This window comes from Vicugna pacos, chromosome 3 (genome assembly GCF_048564905.1).
Source record: "Vicugna pacos chromosome 3, VicPac4, whole genome shotgun sequence".
In the NCBI taxonomy this organism is placed as follows: Eukaryota; Metazoa; Chordata; class Mammalia; order Artiodactyla; family Camelidae; genus Vicugna; species Vicugna pacos.
The window spans coordinates 45,744,858-45,763,724 of NC_132989.1; the positions used below are offsets into that span (position 1 = coordinate 45,744,858).

Sequence of the window (18,867 nt, forward strand, 5' to 3'; positions counted from 1 at the left end):
CTAGCAGGGCACACAGAAGACAAGGGTGATATCATGGGCTCAGGGATCCTCCCTGAGGAGTGAGACGTCAGAGTCACATGTTAGTCTTCAAGTCCTGGCGTCCTGCACCAGGAAGACCAGTCTCCTTAGCTAGTTTGAAAACCAGTGAGACTTACCAGAGAGGTGTAATAAACTAAGATTCTGCGGGAGAGGAGCACACACACACTTGTTTACTCCTGAAATAAGGCAGAGGAATGGCCTGGGTAATAAAATAAATAAACTACAAGGATATATTGTACAGCACAGGGAATATAGTCAATACTTATGGAGTAGAATCTATAGAAATATTGAATCTCTGCTGTATTGTACACCTGACACTAATACAATATAGAAATCAACCATAATTTTTAAAAAGAAATCTAACTGAACTAACATATGTTTATTGGAATGAGTGGATAAATAAATAAATAGAGCCAATTTGCCTGCTTCTTAATCTTAACTGGGTCAAGTTTGCCACTTTCTTGGGGGAGGGCAAAGTAGACAGTGGTATTCTGGTGATACAGCAAAAGTACTATGGCCAAGATTCAGAAGCATGTAGCAAAAGTGATGTTTTTGAAGCATGAACCAATCAGACCTAGGCCGTCTAGATTCCTGATTCTCTGTCTTTATTTTCATTAATTTTTACTCTTCAGAGCCTCCTCTACAACCCCAGATGGGAAGTAATGGGTGATGTATTTGCTTACTGGCTTACCATATGTCTTCCCAACTAGACTCCATGGGGGCAGAGACTTTGTCTTGAATGCTATTTCATCCTAAGAATCCAGCATAATGCCTGACCCACACAAATCATTTGTATAAATGAATGAATAAATGAATGACCATTGCAAAGTCCTTTCACAGTCTGGCTTTTTTAGCAGATCAACCTTACTAAATACATAAGGTAGAAGTAAAACTGTGGAACTTATTGACAATAACTAACATAGATATACAATATGACTTTTAGAAACTTGAGAAGAAGCAATTTAGCAATCAATAACTTTGATCTAAAAGTTACAATCTCAAGGATATATTATGTTTTACCATCAAAAATAATAATAATTTGTGAGATTACATTATCCTAGAATCCCTCAAAATAAAATCCTGTCCATCAAGTTAGAACTTCAAAGAAAGTAAATCTCAAGGAAAACTTCAAAGTGCAGGCAAGTTTGGAAACATTTTCAACTTCCAGTGCTAACTATAATTATTGGCCACTTGGAAACTGGCATAGGAACTTCATCAATAGCTCTATCTATACATACCAATGCCAGTAAGATCATACAAACCCAACCAAGGACGGAAGTTACTTTGAGGAAACTAGAGTTAACCTTATATAATGTTTATTACTTCATTTTTCTCCTTTGGAAAATATACTTTCACAAGATCTTTATGTAAAAGCAACATAATTTTCTTAAAAATTGCAAGGCTATATGAAATGATTAATTCTTACTAAATATCTGAAGAAAAACATCAACTTTAGGATTCTGTAGGCGAAATAATAATAATGAAAAATACTATAACGTGTGAACACATACATTTTATTTCTATGTTGTTGAAAATGTTCAACAGCAGGATAATTGGCCATAGGGGATGATTCATATTAAATAATCAAAAAAGTTCATTCCCTTGCTATTTTATTTTCTAAATCAATCACAAATGAAGCAATCATGAGAGGAACCACAGAACATGGAATAAAGCTTATAGGCTGTGAAATAAAACAGCTATGAATTCAAGTCTTTGCTCTAGTGTTACTGGTGACGTAACTAACTTCTCTGAACATCACTGTCTTCATTTGTAAAAACAGGAATTATTGAGAGAGCTCAGAGGAGTCATCTGTAGTACAGGAGATTAACTAGGGTTAACTGGTAGAAATAAAGGAGTTGATCTGATAAAGGGAAGGAGCTGTGTAGATGAACCAGAGCACAGGGAGAGACGAAGACAAAACAGGGTGAGAAAAAGGCAGAACAATGGCATGATTTTCATTCTTTTCACCAAGGAGTGGGAAATCTCAGGAGCAAAGTGGGACTCTGGCCAGGTAGAAATAAAGATCTTGTTCAAAAGTATACAATTACGCCCTCCATCAGGTTGCCCTGACAATAGAATCCTTGCTTTAACATAACATTACAAAGAAAACAATTCTTTGTAATTGAATTAATGTTGCCTTAAGAACTATCTGGGAGGGAGTTTGAAAGGGGATTAGATTACAGATAAAATTTATGTCAAAACAGAGAACACGATTATGCAAGAAAGGGTTACCTTGTGTCTGAGCACTGGGAAACATCTGGTACTGCTACTCCTCGGAGCTGACTTTGGTGAGAGTCAGGGGTAAATAATAAATCAGGTATTGGCACATCTACACTTTGACACCTAGTCTAATCAGAGTGCTGCTTGAGAAGGAAACCTCCTAAATTGGGAGCCCTGGACTTGGAAATAGCAGGTTGTAGACGTTTGCAATACCCAGGCCTCCCCAGAGGGCTCTCTTAGCCCCTTACAACTGCCTTGGAGGGCGGGGTCTGCCTGGAGGAGAGAGAGCAGAATGGATCTCCAGGGATAATGATGCCAACCTCATAGGGTGTATTGAGTTAACTGAGAAACTTATTATAAAAGTACATAGCATATTAGTGCATAACAAGTTTGGTTTCCTCACGACCTAAAGCATTTGTCATGGGTTACACATCGACTTTCACTTAAAGTTGTTTTCATGTTTTAACCTTAGCCCACCCTTCAGGGCAATATAAGATATATGTGTTTATATGTTGCCAAAATCAGACAAGTCAACATTTTTGCCTTGCAAACTTATTTGAAGTTTAAACTGCTTACCCAAAATTTAATCTATACTTTTAGGGGCTTAAGAGTTTTCACATGAAAGCCTTAAAATATCACAGAGATTTTCTAGAGTGAAGAAACAAAAAGCACTATAATAATTGACTTTCTTACTCTCTCTGCCCTGAGACAGTGAGAATGTATCTTGCTAATCTTTGTGTACAAAGCCTGTCGTTCCTTAAAGATTCTGTTGTTGTTGCTGAATGAAGGAATAAAGAGAAAAAGAAAAGCCAATTGAGAAACGATATCTACTTTGGGGATTTCAGATATAAGGCTCCAAAGACCTTTACTTTTAAAAAACCATTCTTCCCTTTTCAGTTCTAAATATTAAGCAAACCATACAAAACAACATGCTCATGGAATCTCACTGAAACCTGAAGTATTCTTCAGGAAAACTAGAAGAATTAAAGAGATTATGAGAAAGAGACCAGAGCATGGTGATAAACTCAGTGTACCATATTTATTGGCTCATTTTAAATGGCTGTGATCTTTAAAAGATTGCATTTTACTATAGCAACTGAAAATGCCATTAACTATGTAAGTATTTAACTATTTCTGGTCTCAGGATTTCATAACAGAGTTTGCCTTTCATCAATAAGTAAAATTTTATAAGTCAGGCAGGGAAAGATAAATACTATATGTCATCACTTATATATGAACTCTGAGAAATAATACAAATGAATCTATATGGTGTAGACTCACAGACATAAAAAAACAAATTTATGGTTACCAAACAGGATGGGAAGAGGAACAAATTAGGAGTGTGGGATTAACAAATACAAACTACTATCCATAAAATAGATAAGCAACAAATATTTACTGTATAATACAGGGAATAATATTCAATATCTTATAATAACCTATAATGGAGAATAATCTGAAAAAATATGTGTATATATATATATTAATTTAATTAATTAATTTTAATTAATTTCTTCTAAGTCCAGACCTGGTCTCTCATCATTCATGTTTAAATTCACTTTTGGATAAATTATTCCTAAGTATTCAGTCAGCTTGTATTATGTTAGTGATTTACACCTAGCTTTATCTCTCTCTCAAGTTTATCACAGTGTGGCTTGCTGTATATTAAAATTTGGCTCTGCAGGGAGCACCATGATAATTTGGCTTGTTGCAGGAAAGGGAAATATGTGGTGTAGATAACATCATTGGGAAGTTGTGTGTTAGTTTGCTTTGAGAGATGAGTCTAATTCTCCCATGCATGGGGCTTAATTGGATTTTAAAGTTTGCTATTGCTAAAGCACAGCTGTAGAAAACTTTGGGGCCTAGCATAAGCTTGTCTTTATGTTATTAACAGATAGAGAGACTAAAATATTAGTCTAGTTAGTGAATTTGTCTGCTTATGGACATACTTCATGGTTCATGACACAGATAGCAAGGGTCAGTAGAATTGTCACATCAGCAATGCTGCCTCCAAAGGTTTCTCAAGGAAGGACATTAGCGCCATGTAGCATGGCAATGAGAAAAATGTGGATTTAGAATTATAGAACTGGATTTGTGTCTTGTTCCTTGTTACTATTGGTAGGGCCCTGGATAATTTACTTAACCATCATGTAAGTCTTCATTTCTTTACCCATAAAGTGAGAGTAACAGCATACATCCTACTTAACAGTCTTAGTCCATTCAGTCTGCTACAACAAAATACCAGGGACTGGGTGGCTTATAGACAACAGAAATTTATTTCTTAGAGTTTTGGAAGCTGCCTTTCCAAGATCATGATGCCAGCATGGTCAGATGAGGGCCCTCGACTATGTTGCAGACTTCTTGTATTCCCACGTGAAGAAAGGGCAGAGGGGCTCTCTGGATCTTCTTTTATAAGAGGACTAAACTCATTTATAAGGGCTTCACTCTCATGACCTGACCACCTCCCAAAGGGTAGACTTTCATCATTTTTGGAGTTAGAATTTCCATTTTTGAGTTTTGGAAAGATACGTACATTCAGACAATAGCACTAACTTAAGGGGCCAGTTTGAGACTCAGATGGTATAAAGCACTTACATTACACTTATTCATCCCCATGTCTCTCCTATAAATGAAATGCCTAATAGGCTGTGCCTAGTTCAGCTTTCTAAGTCTCAGTGCCTAACCCTGTGCCTGGAAGTCAAAGTATATTCCACAAATGTTGGATGAATGGATACATCAATGAACAAATGATGAAACAGAAGAATGAATAAATGAATGATAGTCATGGCATAGGTAGAAATATTGTTCAACACTAGCTCAAGGACATTCTGAGACTGAATAATATTTTAACAATATCTCAGAACTTAGAATCCCTGTATCTAATGCTGTATGTTTTTTTCTGGGCTTCTCTTAGTAGAAAAGAAGATGAATAGCAGGATTTGGGAAGAAGCGCAAATCTCTTAGTGAAGAAACAGCCAAGAAAATTACTGCTCTCCTAGTGCAAAGAGGGACACTAATTAAAGGTAAGACATGGGCAAGAAGTAGAATGGAGAACTTGTATGAATAAACTGTATCATAATTAACACTTAGTAATTTATCTAAGTTTTAGAGGATGACTGTCTTGTTGCAGAGACCCTTGAGTTATTTAAAGTATTTCTGAAGAAAACCTTTGAAGTCCCTGGAGATGATGTTTTTAACCTTTTTATAAAGATTCTTTCCAACCCCATTCAGAGTCTCTGTACAGGGTTCTATGATAGAGCATATACGACTGTTGTCTAGGAAAATGAGAATGGATTTAGGTAAACCTGAGACGATCCTGCCTATTTATAGTGACATCAGTGGTGGTTGTGGGAAAGGAGATCTCCTGCTGTGGAAAAATATTCTGCATGTGTGATTATGTGGTTTCCAGAATTACGCACTCTGAGTTTTTTATTTCATCTTTGTTTAATCTTTCTTTGTTTAATCATTTGCAGTGAGGAAAAATAGCTCTCTGATTACTGTTTTAAAATCATGGCAAACATAGATTCCAACATATATACAAAATTTTGTATACATGTTTGAATGGGAAGTAAATATTGCCAGGGGAGGAGAGAGGTGTCGGAGGATTTTGATACAGTACCGTAATATATGATATTCTTCTTGGTTCTATTACTCATGGCTGTAACTACATAGAATGCATCATAGAAACATCCTTACATGTTCATCCAGCCACAAGTACAAGCATGAAGCACATTTCCGCCATGAACCTCTGCAGTTTGTGTCGGGGAAAAGAATACAGAACTAGGAAGACGTCTCTGATCATGATCACATTTGGATTTTCTCTGAATACCATATAAGAGGAGGCTGTTCTCAGCTTTGTGCCAATGATTTAGGACCTGGAGGCAAGGGGAGAATAGAGAGACTGAACCCTGGTTTCCCCTCATTAAAAATATTCTGTTTTGGCTTTCCCACCCAGAGTACATGGAAGAAACCAAAATTACCACTACAATTTCTAAACTGGTAGTAAAGCTAATAGTCTACTGTGGGATGGGGCAGGATGGGGATCTTCATTGCCCCTTCCCATTCATGAGCATAAACACTGGCCCTGTAGGTTTGCTGGAGAAGACAACCAGTAATGAACTTATTACAGAAATAAACACAGCAGTCCAATGGAAATGGGCAAAGAACATGAGCTGAGAGTCCACATATACTCAAAAAGCTAATGGCTTTTAAATACATAAAAATAAATTAGATCTCTCTGATAAAGAGTATCAAAGAAAACTACAGTGAGATACCATTTTCATATGGCAGATATGAAACCCAGTGGAATGGTTCAATGGTTCAGTGGTTCAAACCAATGAAATGGTTCAACCCAATGTAATGGTTCAAACCCAACGAAATTGTTCATTGGTTGGATGTGGATCAAGGTGCTATTGTAGTGGGATAGAGATTGATAAAATTCTTTGGAAGTCTATTTGGAAATGTTTACCAAAATGTAAAATGAACATAGCAAAATTCATAATGCACACACATCTCTAGGATTTTTTTAATATATATAATCACCCTAATGTACAAAACCATATGTATGATGATACAGATCTTCCTTGACTTATGGCCATCATAAACTGAAAATATTATAGGTTGACAATGCATTTAATACACAACCTACTGATCATCATAGCTTAACTTACCCTACATTAAATGTGTTCAGAACACTTACATTAGCCTATAGTTGGGAAAATCATCTAATACAAAGCCTATTTTATAATAAAGTGTAGAATATCTCATGTAGTTTATAGAATGCTGTTCTGAAAGTGAAAAAGAGAATGATTGTGTGGGTACAAAATGGTTGAGAGTGTAACAATTGCTTACCCTCATGATCTTGTGGCTGAATGAGAGCTGCGGCTCAGTGCCACTGCCCAGCATCATAAGAGAGTGTTCTACTGCATATTGCAAGCCCCGGAAACAATCAAAGCTCAAAATTCAAAGTATAGTTCCTACTGAATGTGTATGGCTTTCGTGCCATTGTAAAGTTGGAAAATTGTAAGTCTGGGACCATCTGTATTCATTATAGCTGTGGGTTCTGTCCAGCAGAAGTCCCACCAGGGTGGAATGAATTACTTTGGACTCTGTGGAAAGTCAAGAGAGCGAAAGGGAGTCGGAGACCAACTCCCCGAGCCTCTCAAACACTCCCATATTTATTGTACACAATCAAAGAGAAGATCACAAACAATTGTGTCATGGAACACAGGAGCTTAAGGAAAAACAGGATTGGGTAGAGATCATAAATTCCACAATGGGTACAAAGGCTTAATTTATCCTCAGGGCAGTCATGAGGAGAGAGGAGTAAGGTACATTCTTCAGATATAAGAAGTTGATTACAAAACAGACCACCAGACTGCCAGTTTCTTCTCTTGGAGGTCATAGACTATCTAAACAGCAGAAAGCATGCCCAGTGTTTATAGCTGAGGGCATGGGTCATCGCTTTGCAACAAACAGAGTAAACCCTGAACTATGGACATATGCTTATGATAAACAAGCCATGCCCTGCGTTTATAGCAAGGGACACACAATGGCTTTACCACTGCGGAAGCAGCCCTAAGCTAAAACCTCAAATATACAAGTAAGTCATTGTCTCTGGTTTTTATGGCAAGGAGACAGGAGTGCAGATGCACAGGCGCCTGCTAGCAAAGAAGTTACTAAGCACATTTGTTCTTCACAAGTGGCTGGGGTCTGGGCCAATCATGGGCTCCCACAGTAGCACTGAATACTATTTGTAAGAACAAGAGAATGCAGACAATCTAAACATCTGACAGTAGTCAAATACTTAAATAAACCAAATGCCTGTGTAATAGAATATCATGCAGTCATTAAGAAGGAGGCTCTGATTATGACTGACTTCCAAGATGTTTTGTTAAATGAAATAAATTAAGTACAAAAGAGTGCAGATATTCTGCCACATTCCCCTGTTCACCATTCTCCAGCCATACTGGCCTTGCTCTCTTCTAGGTTTGCTGAGCTCATTTCAGCCTCAGGACCTTTGTATTTGCCATTCTTTCTGTCTAGAATGTCTTGCTAATTTTCACATAGTTGTCTTTTCTGCTCATCTTTCAAGTCTTAGTGCAAATTCCTTCTTCTTAGACCAACCTTCTAGTTCCCAGTAGACTTATCTTATTGAAAGAATTAGCCTATTTAGCTTGAAACTGTGTAATATAACTAATATGTTGGTGAGATAGAGTCCATAATAGCTAGAGTGCCACACCCTGTCACTTGTATTGAGTTGCCCTGTTTGAATTTCTTCATAGGACTTAGCAGTGTTAGAAAACATCTTATTTTAGAAGTTGTTTTATATGTTTACTACTATCCCTTCCCTCTTGCACACACTCCAACTTATTGGAATTTAAGCTTCTTAAGGACAGGAATTTTGTCATGTTCATCCCTATGCCACTAATATTTAGAGCTGTGCCAAATACAGAGTAGACTTACAATAAATATTGAATGAATGAATAAAGGAAATACCCATATATGCAAAAAATATCTCTGGAAAGTACTGAAGAGAATGTTAGGCTGGTTATTCTGAGGAACAGGAAAGACATTCATGTTCTAATTTGAGCATGAGAGACAAACTAGGTGAGACACCATGCCTGACTCAGGTCTATTTGATAGGCAAAGTGGGGTAGGGCCTTTGTCAGCCTATCAGTATAATGCCTCCTTAATAACCTTCATTTTATATTCATACAAAAATTGCATACCTGCTACAAAAGCAGAATTGTAGTATTTGCAGGGGAGGGTATAACTCAGTGGTAGAGTGTGTGCTTAGCATGCGTGAGGTTCTGGGTTCAATCCTCAATACCTCTGTTTAAAAAAATAAATAAATAAAGTTAATTACCTCCCTACCAAAAAATATATATATGTGTGTGTGTGTCTCAGCTCCAAGCCCACCTTCTATCCTGGTGGACTGGGATTGCTCAAACTACATCTCCAAGACTCCCTTACCATCTGGCTTTGTATTAGGTTCTACCAGTGGGAATTAAAGAGGATTATTGGAGGTAGTAAGGAGGGGAGAAGAAGCTTATTTTCTACTTCCTGTCAGCAATCTTCAACAATAGCCCACAGTTGGCTACAACTTCCACCTTTTTCAATTGCTCACAGTTCCATTCTCACCAAGCTGCCTAGTAGTAGCCAAGCTGAGACCCTTGGAAGCCCTAGGAGGAGGCACACTGCAATCTCTTACCAACTGTGCTGCTCCTCCTGAGCCCTGGGAGAACCCACTTGGCCATGCCCCTCCTCAGAGGTTCCAGCACCAGAGGCCCAAGCACTAGCTCTGTAGGGCCCTCCTCCTGGCTCACAGATTCTGATTAAAGGCCTCTTTCCCATACTCTCCATGCTTGAGAGTCGTAGCCACTTCCTACTCTCTGTAATATCTGGGTACCTCAGCATCCTCCTTTTGCTCTTTCAGCCTTCTGACTGCTGCATAACCGGATCCCTCTAATTCTAGCTATTAAGGTTTCTGTTTTCCTTCTCGGAAGGAAGTGCTTGTTCTGGGTCTTCTTCCCTTGGTCTGTATTCTTTCCCTGGGGTGATCTTTGTCTAGCTTGACTGGTTTATATCCCTCAGGATGCATATCAAACTTTCTATTTGCTATTTACATCTTAAAGTCTAATAGACATCTCAAATTTAGGTTGTCAAAAAATAAACTCCTGATGCACCAGTCTATTCCTCTGTTAGCGTTCTCTGTCTCAGTAATGGTACCTCTACCCATTCATTTGTTCAATACAAAATTCTAGAAGTCATCTTTGCTTCCTATCCTTCCCTGATTATTCACATCCAGTGCATCAATATGTCATGTTGTTTCCACTCTTTTCCTTTCCATCTCTTATGTCATTACCCTAGTTTAGATTACCATTATCTGTCACTTCAGTTCCCTTCTAAGTGGTCTCTATCTTTCAACTATTGCCTTCCTAGAGTTGTTTTTCTACATCATAGCCATAATATTTCTTTAAGTAAATCACAAAGAAAATGAAATCCAGACAACTTACCATGACCCTATAGGATCTGGTTCCTGCCAGCACTTCCCACCTCATCTTCTATCATGGTCTGTTTGAATTACCTGTGCTGTAGACTCAGAGACCTCTTTTTTGTCTCATTCCACATCAAGCTCTTTATAGACTGAGGTCCTTTGAATTCACTGCCTCTTCTACCAAGAAGCTTCTTCTACTGTTTGTTCACATGTCATCCTCTGGGAAGTTTTCCTAACCACCAATTCTAGAGTAGCCTTCCATCCCTAATTTCTCTCTATTGTAGAGTCCAGTTTATCTCCTTAATACTCTTATCTTGTTTATTGGTCCTTTCCTTTGTTTGTTGTCCAGCTATATGGGGTAGTGGCCGTGCTATTTACTATTGCAGCCCCAGCATCTCCCGCACCTGGAACAATCTCTGTTCCCCAAAAAGTGCTCAGTAGATATTTGCTGACCAAATTAATGAATGAATGTTTTTAGTATTCTCTTGTTTAAAATACTCCAACATCAAAGTATATAACGTTTTCCACCCACTACATTGGAGTGAAAATCTATAGCATTAGATTTGTCTTCCACCAACTATACTTTCCTATCACACTTCCTAGGAAATGCCTTGAGTAAAAGCAGCTTAGGGGATCAAGACTTGATAACATGGCTAACATTTTCTTTGGATAAATAATACATGAATATAAGTCAAAGATGAAGACACACCAGAATGTACAAGATTTTCACAACAGCAAGATTCATGGCCTTTAAAAATATGTAGAACAAGATGAAACAAATGTTTTCAGTAGATGTTCAGGTGCTCTTTTCTAAAAATAACACTACGTAACCACAAATCAATGCTTAAAGCCAGATGGTTAATGAAGGCCAGCCAGGAAACTCCTATAATTCACAGTAATGAGTATGATAATGAGTTCCCATTATAAACCAAACTGCAATGTGACACACTGTATCTGTTTCAAATAAGAGTAATTTGATTGTTTCATATTTTTCAAAGCTCCAAAGCTTAATTTAATTTAGAAAGTCTGATTGATAGAGCTAATCATGCCCAATTAGCAAAAAAGGAAGGTGGCCTAAATTTCATTAATAAGACCTATTCTAATGTCAGATGTCATTAGAAGGAAAACAATATTCAAACTCAAATGAAAACGTAGATCTTAAAAACATGAAAGAAGTCCCATTACTATGCTTGAAAAGAAATGTTTTTTCTCCAAACCTTTGATGTCTTTATAAATAGGACCCTACGAAAGGTAGGTTCTGTTGAACTGAATGCTTTAGGGACTTGGCCACTATGAAAAGATGCCAGGGATTAAATTTTATTATAGTGTCAAAAAATGTTTATTTTTACACTTAAAATTCACCTTGATCTCAGAGAAGTAGTCTGAAAGGACATTCCCAGTTATCCACAGTGACATGGGCAGAACATGACATTGCTTTGCAGACCATTTAATATGATTACACAGACAGGTTCTGCTCTTGAGTGACATGTCGCACTGGGCCTTCTTGTGAAAGGATGGAATGTTAAGGGTCAAGAACTGAGAAAGCAAGGGCTCTAATACCCATCATTATTCCCATCTAATGTGAGGTTGGCTGCCTACACATCATACGTTTGGAATACAAGACGTTATAATTAATGTGTATGTTTGATGCTCCATATTTTTGTGTTATTTTTATTAAACTATCATTTGCTCTTAGAAATTCTAAACCACATTTTTCCCCCAAATGCGACAAGGCTATAGGCAGACATGCTTGCACAAATTCTGATCTTTTAAGATTTCTGAGTCAACCTCAGTTATATTTACTGAGGCCTGGAGGCTTATTTTCCAAAGTGTGTAAGACAGAGTCTCTGATCTGGAAACGAAAAGACAAAATTAAAGATTTGAGTACTATATTGAAAACTGAAGAATTAAGTAAATTTAGCCTTTTTCTACCACTCAGCTCCCTACATGCCAGGCCTTCACTATCCCAGGAAGAGATTACAGGTATCTATAAAAATAAAACAGATTCAAATGAAAGTTCCAAAGATGCTAACATCAAAATTTCTTGAGTAAATAACCCAACCTGATCACCCTAAATGGAGCTCACAATCTGTAAGGCCCATTAATGCACTCAAAGGGACCAGTGAGTTATTTAACATACCTCAAACTATGAAAAGACAATATATGTCAAATGTGAGAAGACAATAAAAACATATATGCATATATAATTATATATAAAGTATTAAAACATATGAGATGACAACAATACTATAAAATGAGAGAAGACAACTAAGGGTTATCAGACATTGGAAGCCAGCATACAATTTGAAAGGTAGAGACCAAAAACAAATAGATTTAAAGCAACTTGGAGACAACAGAGATTATGCAGGAAAAAGGAAACCTGAAAATAAGAACAAAACAGTATTAGTATCTACAGAGAGATGAGAGATTATGCAACCAAAACCATGAACAGGATACTATAGTAAAGAAACAGATTACAAAGAAGAGCTTTTACAAACAGAAAGCATTATAACTAAAAATGAAAACTCAATAGAAGGATGTTCAGGAAGACTCAAGAGAAAATTTAGTCAACTGCTGAAGAGTGAGAGGTTGAATAGCTATTAAACACATAAAAAATGAAGCAAACGAAAACAATTATAACTCCAGGAAAAACACAAAGTTGTACAGGAAAGGAGTCGTACTCAAAGTTTACTACATGTCTCAGCTAAAAATAGTCATAACATTGTACTAATATGCAATATTAATTTAACCAAAATTACAATATAAATCTACTAGAAGAAAAGGGAATGAGAAGACTATGCATGTGTGGAGAGGGAAGGAAGGAGAGAAGGAGAGAAAGAGAGACACATAGTCTCATCTTTATAGTGGAAAGCCAGTTAACAATGCCAGAAACTGATAGCATCTGAAGCTAAATGACAACATAATGACATGAAAGAGATGAAAGGAATTAATTCTGGGGAGGACAAAATGTTAAGGAGTGGAGCAATGCCGTGTTTCATAGCAAACCATGGAAATTATAGTCTTTAGATATTATATATGATTAACCTTAACAAAAACAAAAACAAAAACTAAAAGGAAAGGAGGATGAGGCAAGGGTGGAGGCAGTGATAAGCCTCAGTAACCAGTACTTACAGGGGAAAGAGATCTGGGTTGGTAATGGGTGGTCCATCCTCGCGTATCTCCACACTGGTCACACTGGGAAGAGAAAATGTCAGTGACCACGTGGTGAGTGGAGGCACATGACAGAGTACAAGCGTCATCAGTAGGACTTAAGGATTCTTGGCCTCCAGACATATCTCGTTTGTTAATTCCAGACTCTGCCTCTACGTAAACGGGTGACCTTGGACAAGTTAGCTAGGTTCTGCAAGCCCTGGCAGCCCAGCTGTTTCTCATTCATTTTGAATTCTTCACAGCTTGTAGCAGACAGCTTTCTAGAGAGTAAGCACCCAGATGCTTCTTTATAGATTATTTGGATTGCTATTTTCTTTGGGAAAATGTTCCCTATATTTAAACAAATATGTAAAATACATTTTTGTAGGATAACCTGTTTAGAAACTGATAAGACAATAGAGATTGTTCCAAGTAATCACCACTTGGAGTTTAACCCAAACATGGCCAAAATGCTTTTAAAATTTCTCTGTTGTACTTACCTTCAAAAGCCAAAATAGTTTTTAAACTTTTGTGACTGTTTTTTGAATTACATACAGCCTCTTAATTGAAAACTTAAAAAATACAGAAATACATACAGAATCAATGTTAATCCCACTACTCAAAAATAATCTTAAAAGTTTGAATATACATTCCAGTTTTTTATTTATCTATAAATGCTTGTATACTTTTTTATAAATTTAGAAATACACTGCACATTTTGTAACCTCACTTTTTCAATTAATATTTTATAAATATTTCCCCTTGTCATTAAGTATTATCATCACTATCATTTTAATGGCTTCATAGTGTTAAACAGATGTACAATAACTTACTGCCAGAATTATCTAGTGTTTTCCCTGGTTTGTTTCCATAAATAACACTGTAATGAATAACCTTGTACATGAATTTTTGTATACGTTTATTTATTTATTTCATTGGAGGTAGAATTTCAATTCTGAGAAGTTATTTTAATTCCTAGAGGTAGAATTTCTGGGGGAAAAAAGACGATGTTTATATTTTTTAAAACTCTTGTTACTACCAAATTTCTCTCCAGATGACCTTTCATGAGCAGTCCTCATTTCATGTTTTTGAATACTCTCAAAATTAGTAAAAACTTGATTTTTGAAAATGGATTCCTCACTAGATATCATACTTCCACCCATAGATTATAAACTCTTTGAGCTTGGAGACCACTTCCTAAAAATTCATCTTTTATATTCCAAAACCTCAAGAAAAAGCAATTTTGTATTAGTATCCGGTAAATAAGGTTAATCATCAAACTGGATAATGCTGTTTGAGTCAAAATAATATGACTGTAAAGTAATAACGTGGATTGTGTACATTGTCAGCAGGCTTTGAAGCACAGATATATCCTCATTCATGAGCACAGAGAACAACTATCATGGAAGGAAAATGGAAGATAAGTGGAGTTTACCTGTTTTCTCTGATGGCTCCTTCAAATTGGCGATTATTTTTTCCAATTATTCAGAGGTGATACTCGTTAAAAGAAATACCCAAAGAATAGAACATACAGATGATGAAGAATGCACGCTGGTTAGTGTTGTTTTACATAATGAGAAAAAATTGAAGTAAATGTATAAACATAGATGAATAAAGTGAATCTCAATGAAAAGCCTAAGGGAAAAACTAGCATTACTTTTTGTTGAAAAATAAGCATTATTTTTGTTGTTGTTTTTAATTCTCCTTTACTGAAAAAGAACACAACTGGATTCTAAAAGTAGCTTGCAAGAAAAGCTTCCTTCAACTGAGGTCTAAAAGTTCTATTCAAAGATTAACCATTTCCACACAGAGATGGGTATTCACAGTGTTCGCACTGAGGCAGGACAAGCAAGCTTGAGTTATACCTTTTCAGGTTAGGAAAGAGGTGGTTAAAAGTTAGACACAGCTGTTACAGATGACCTACATCAAGTCCATGGGAAAGGCCAATTGTCTCCCTCAGAGACACTGAAAGTAGGGCTCTGCTTCCCCATAAATCTTTTCAGCCTCTGGAACGCCCTGGAGTTTCACCTTGCCCAGCCCCTCAAACTGAGGTCATCCTTAGTGATTTACCTGGAGCGCTCCCTCAGCCCTAGGTTGCACAGAGATGTTCCTCTATCGCTAGTATCTTTGCTTCATCCAACGTGACAGCCTCCCAGGTCAAGCCAACCTAGGGTACTATTGGAAGAAACCAGGCTCACACTATGGTGAAAAGGTGAAAGCTCCTGTTCTCGTGCCTTCTGCACAGTCAGAGCAACGGTAGGCTGCACATTGGGAGCTCAGTTTCTAAGGTGCAAGGCTGTGAAGAGATGGGCTTGGAAGATGTTTCCCATACTGTCTTTCAACCTCTGTGGATAATGCTGAAGTTTCTGAGTTAAGTAAAATTTGGTCCTACGGTTAAACTTGTGGAGAGGGCAAAGTTTGTCTTCAGTTTAAAAAAAAAAAGAGAGAGCGATCCTTCAGTACCTGTTCCATTTCTACATGCCATGCCAGGTATTTTCACATTTCCTAGCTCATTTAAATCTGACAACATTCCAGGGAGGTGAGCTAATTATTCCCACTTTAACAAATGAAGGAAATGAGCAAAAAGAGAGGAAGTAGTATATCCAGAATTAACCAGTTAGTAAATGGAAAAGCCAAAATATAACCTTGGGTCTTATTAATTCTAAAACTCTTTCAATGTACCCTCCCCTTTTCTATTTGTTTCTTGGTGTTCCCTCTTTTCTGAGCTTTTCCTCTTCAAATTGACTTTCAACCAGCTATCATATAAGAAGGGATTTTATAATATAATTACCTCTTTTTAGTTTTGGTTGTATTTGAATATGAAGCAACCATGGGATGAAATTTCAATGGTGAAATTTTAGATCAGTGACAGTTTGATACAGGGTGTATTTTAAGATTATAGTCTCATAAAAGCTGAGATTTCTAGTGGGATGCCTAAAAGTCTCAATTCTACAAGGTCCTGAAGTCAGGGGCCACATGTTTTTGTCCATCTCTGTTGTAGTAACATGGACAGAACATGGTTGACAAATATCTTTTGATGAGAATGATGAAAAATTTTGTTAGGTTTTCAAGAAAAAAATACTTCTGAAGGAGGTGATGGTAGCAGAATAAGAATTCCTTTGTATTCTTGTGAACATTAGTATAATTTGCCTCTTTTTCCAGCCTCCAAAAATATCACTATAAACATAAAACCTCATCTATTCCTCTCAACCCTTAATTCATTAACAGGAACACTCAACAAAATAGAGTAGTGGAAATGAAACATTTTTCTTGTCACCAGATGAAGAAAGTATGTTATGCAATCTTTGAGTATATGTTCTGGTAATGCTGAAAGAAATTATGTATTAGAAGTAAAAGTTTTAAAAAAGGTATTTTTTCTTGGGTTTACACAGAAAAATTGTTAGCTCAGAACTTACATTGAATATGTAACTGAAAAGTCAATAGAGCAGATATTTAGCACCCAGGGGGCAAAAAAAAAGAATACTTGAGATCTAAACCAGCAGAGAGCATTTGGTTATCATCCCCAACAATCAAAACAAATCTTCACTGAACATCTAGTATGTATAAACATACAAACTAGACAGTGGAAAATAAAAAGTAGAAGATCTTAAAATCTATTTTGGGATACAGGCTATGTCCATCTACCCACCTACATGATAAAAGTGACCAAAACAAAATGGATACCATTTTACTGAATGTCTTTCATAAATGACCTCACTGTCTCCTACGTGTCCATAATGTTACAAAATTATTCCTGCTTAAGGAGAGTAATCTGTTGTATTCTTTCACCTTTTAACTTTATTTCCTAGCATGGAAAATAAAACCAGGGTTTTATCACAATAATTAATAAATAAATAACTCACTTTTTACTTTTTAAAAATTATTTTTATGCTAAGATAATTTTAGGCTTATAAAGGAGTTGAAAAACACTACAGAGGTTCGGCATGCAGCTTTCCTTCTTGCTAGCACCTTACTTAACTAAAGAGATAAAGGGTACTGATCGCTAAACTATGAAATGCCAGTTTTTCTACTAATGTCCTTCTTTTAACATTTCAGGGTCTAATTCAGGATTCCACACTACATTTGGTTTGTCATGTATCCTTAGTCTGCTCCAGTCTTTGACAATTCCTAGTCTTTTGTTGTCTTTCATTACCTTGAGGCTTTTGAAGAGTACTGGTCAATTACTTTGTAGAATGTTCCTTAACTTGGATTTGCTTAATGTTTTCTCTGCTTGGACTGAGATTATGCATTTTTAGAAACGCACCACAGAAGTGATATGGCCACCATTACTGTATCGTATCAGGGGTACCTGACACAGACATGTCTTATTATTGGTGAGGGTATTCTTGGTTAAGGCTGTGTCTGCCCAATTTCCCCACCGCAAACCTACTAGTTTTCCCTTTATAATCAATATGTATTTATTTACATATAATAAGAGACACTTTGAAATTATTCAAATGTCCTATTTCTCCTTCAATTTCACCCACTAAGCAAATCACTTCTGAGGAAAAGGCAAATGTAATCCATACATAGGAGACCTCCTCCAGTGACACCAGAAGGGTGTCAAGCCAGAAGGGACTGGTGGCTGCTAAGCTAATCCTAAACTAGAGAATCTTAGAAATCTTAGAAATGCTAAAGGCAGAGCATATGAAACAAAAACACCATCAAAAAGGCATAAACAATTTGCCATTAGTACCAAAATACCTTCTCTTTTCAATAATTGAAGGGCACAGCTAAAATAAAGAGATAAAATGTGAAGAGAAACAGAAAGAGTTCCAGACAGATTCCATAGTTTTCATAGTTGCATTATCATTTGTATTTCTTAACTCATTTTCGTATTAGTAAGTTATATGGTTCACAGATGGTTTAAAAATACCATTTCCAGTGTTCCTTAGATCAAGTTCGTAAGGAGCCATAGGCTTTAGGGTTTCTGAGCCATTAAACCTTGGCAGACTATTGAATGCCACTTGTAGGATTGGTTTATTAATTTTCCCTCAACATTCATTTATAGCATTTCAAAATCTGTATTCAAGATACATTGTAAAATATGCCTTCCGAATTATTTCTATAACAACTGCCCTAGCCATAAGAGGCAAAAAATTCATGAACCCTGTCTTTGCAGAATGAATTTGACCCTCCAAGTGTCCCAACTGCACTAACTGTGGCATATACAAAGGAACATCACTATCAGCTAGTTTATCACACCAAAAAAGCAATTTGAAGTTAATTCATATAAAATACCAAAATATCTGTATTATTGATGAAACAATTATGTGGTTTTTTCTGATTCAATAATAACATCAATAGCCAATATATATTTAGTACTTTTTATGTGCCAATCTCTAATCCAGCTACACAGACTATCTCATTGAATCGTCACAGCTTTATGAGATATCAAGAAGGATTTGAGATTTTTACCCTACTTGGAAGTTAACAAAGTAGTCTACCATAGTTTTATG

The 18,867-nt window shown here is 36.6% G+C and overlaps 1 protein-coding gene across 2 annotated transcripts in view; it reads left to right on the forward strand.

Moving 5' to 3' along the window:
- The window catches only part of PJA2 (praja ring finger ubiquitin ligase 2), a 267,185-nt gene that overhangs the window by 140,215 nt on the left and 108,103 nt on the right, over nt 1–18,867 (forward strand). Inside the window, exon 3 of one of the 2 annotated variants that reach the window (XM_072958296.1) lies at nt 5,174–5,282. The gene's annotated coding sequence lies outside the window, so the exon portion shown is untranslated. The remainder of the gene's footprint in view (nt 1–5,173; nt 5,283–18,867) is intronic. The other variant, XM_072958298.1, reaches the window with a different exon arrangement.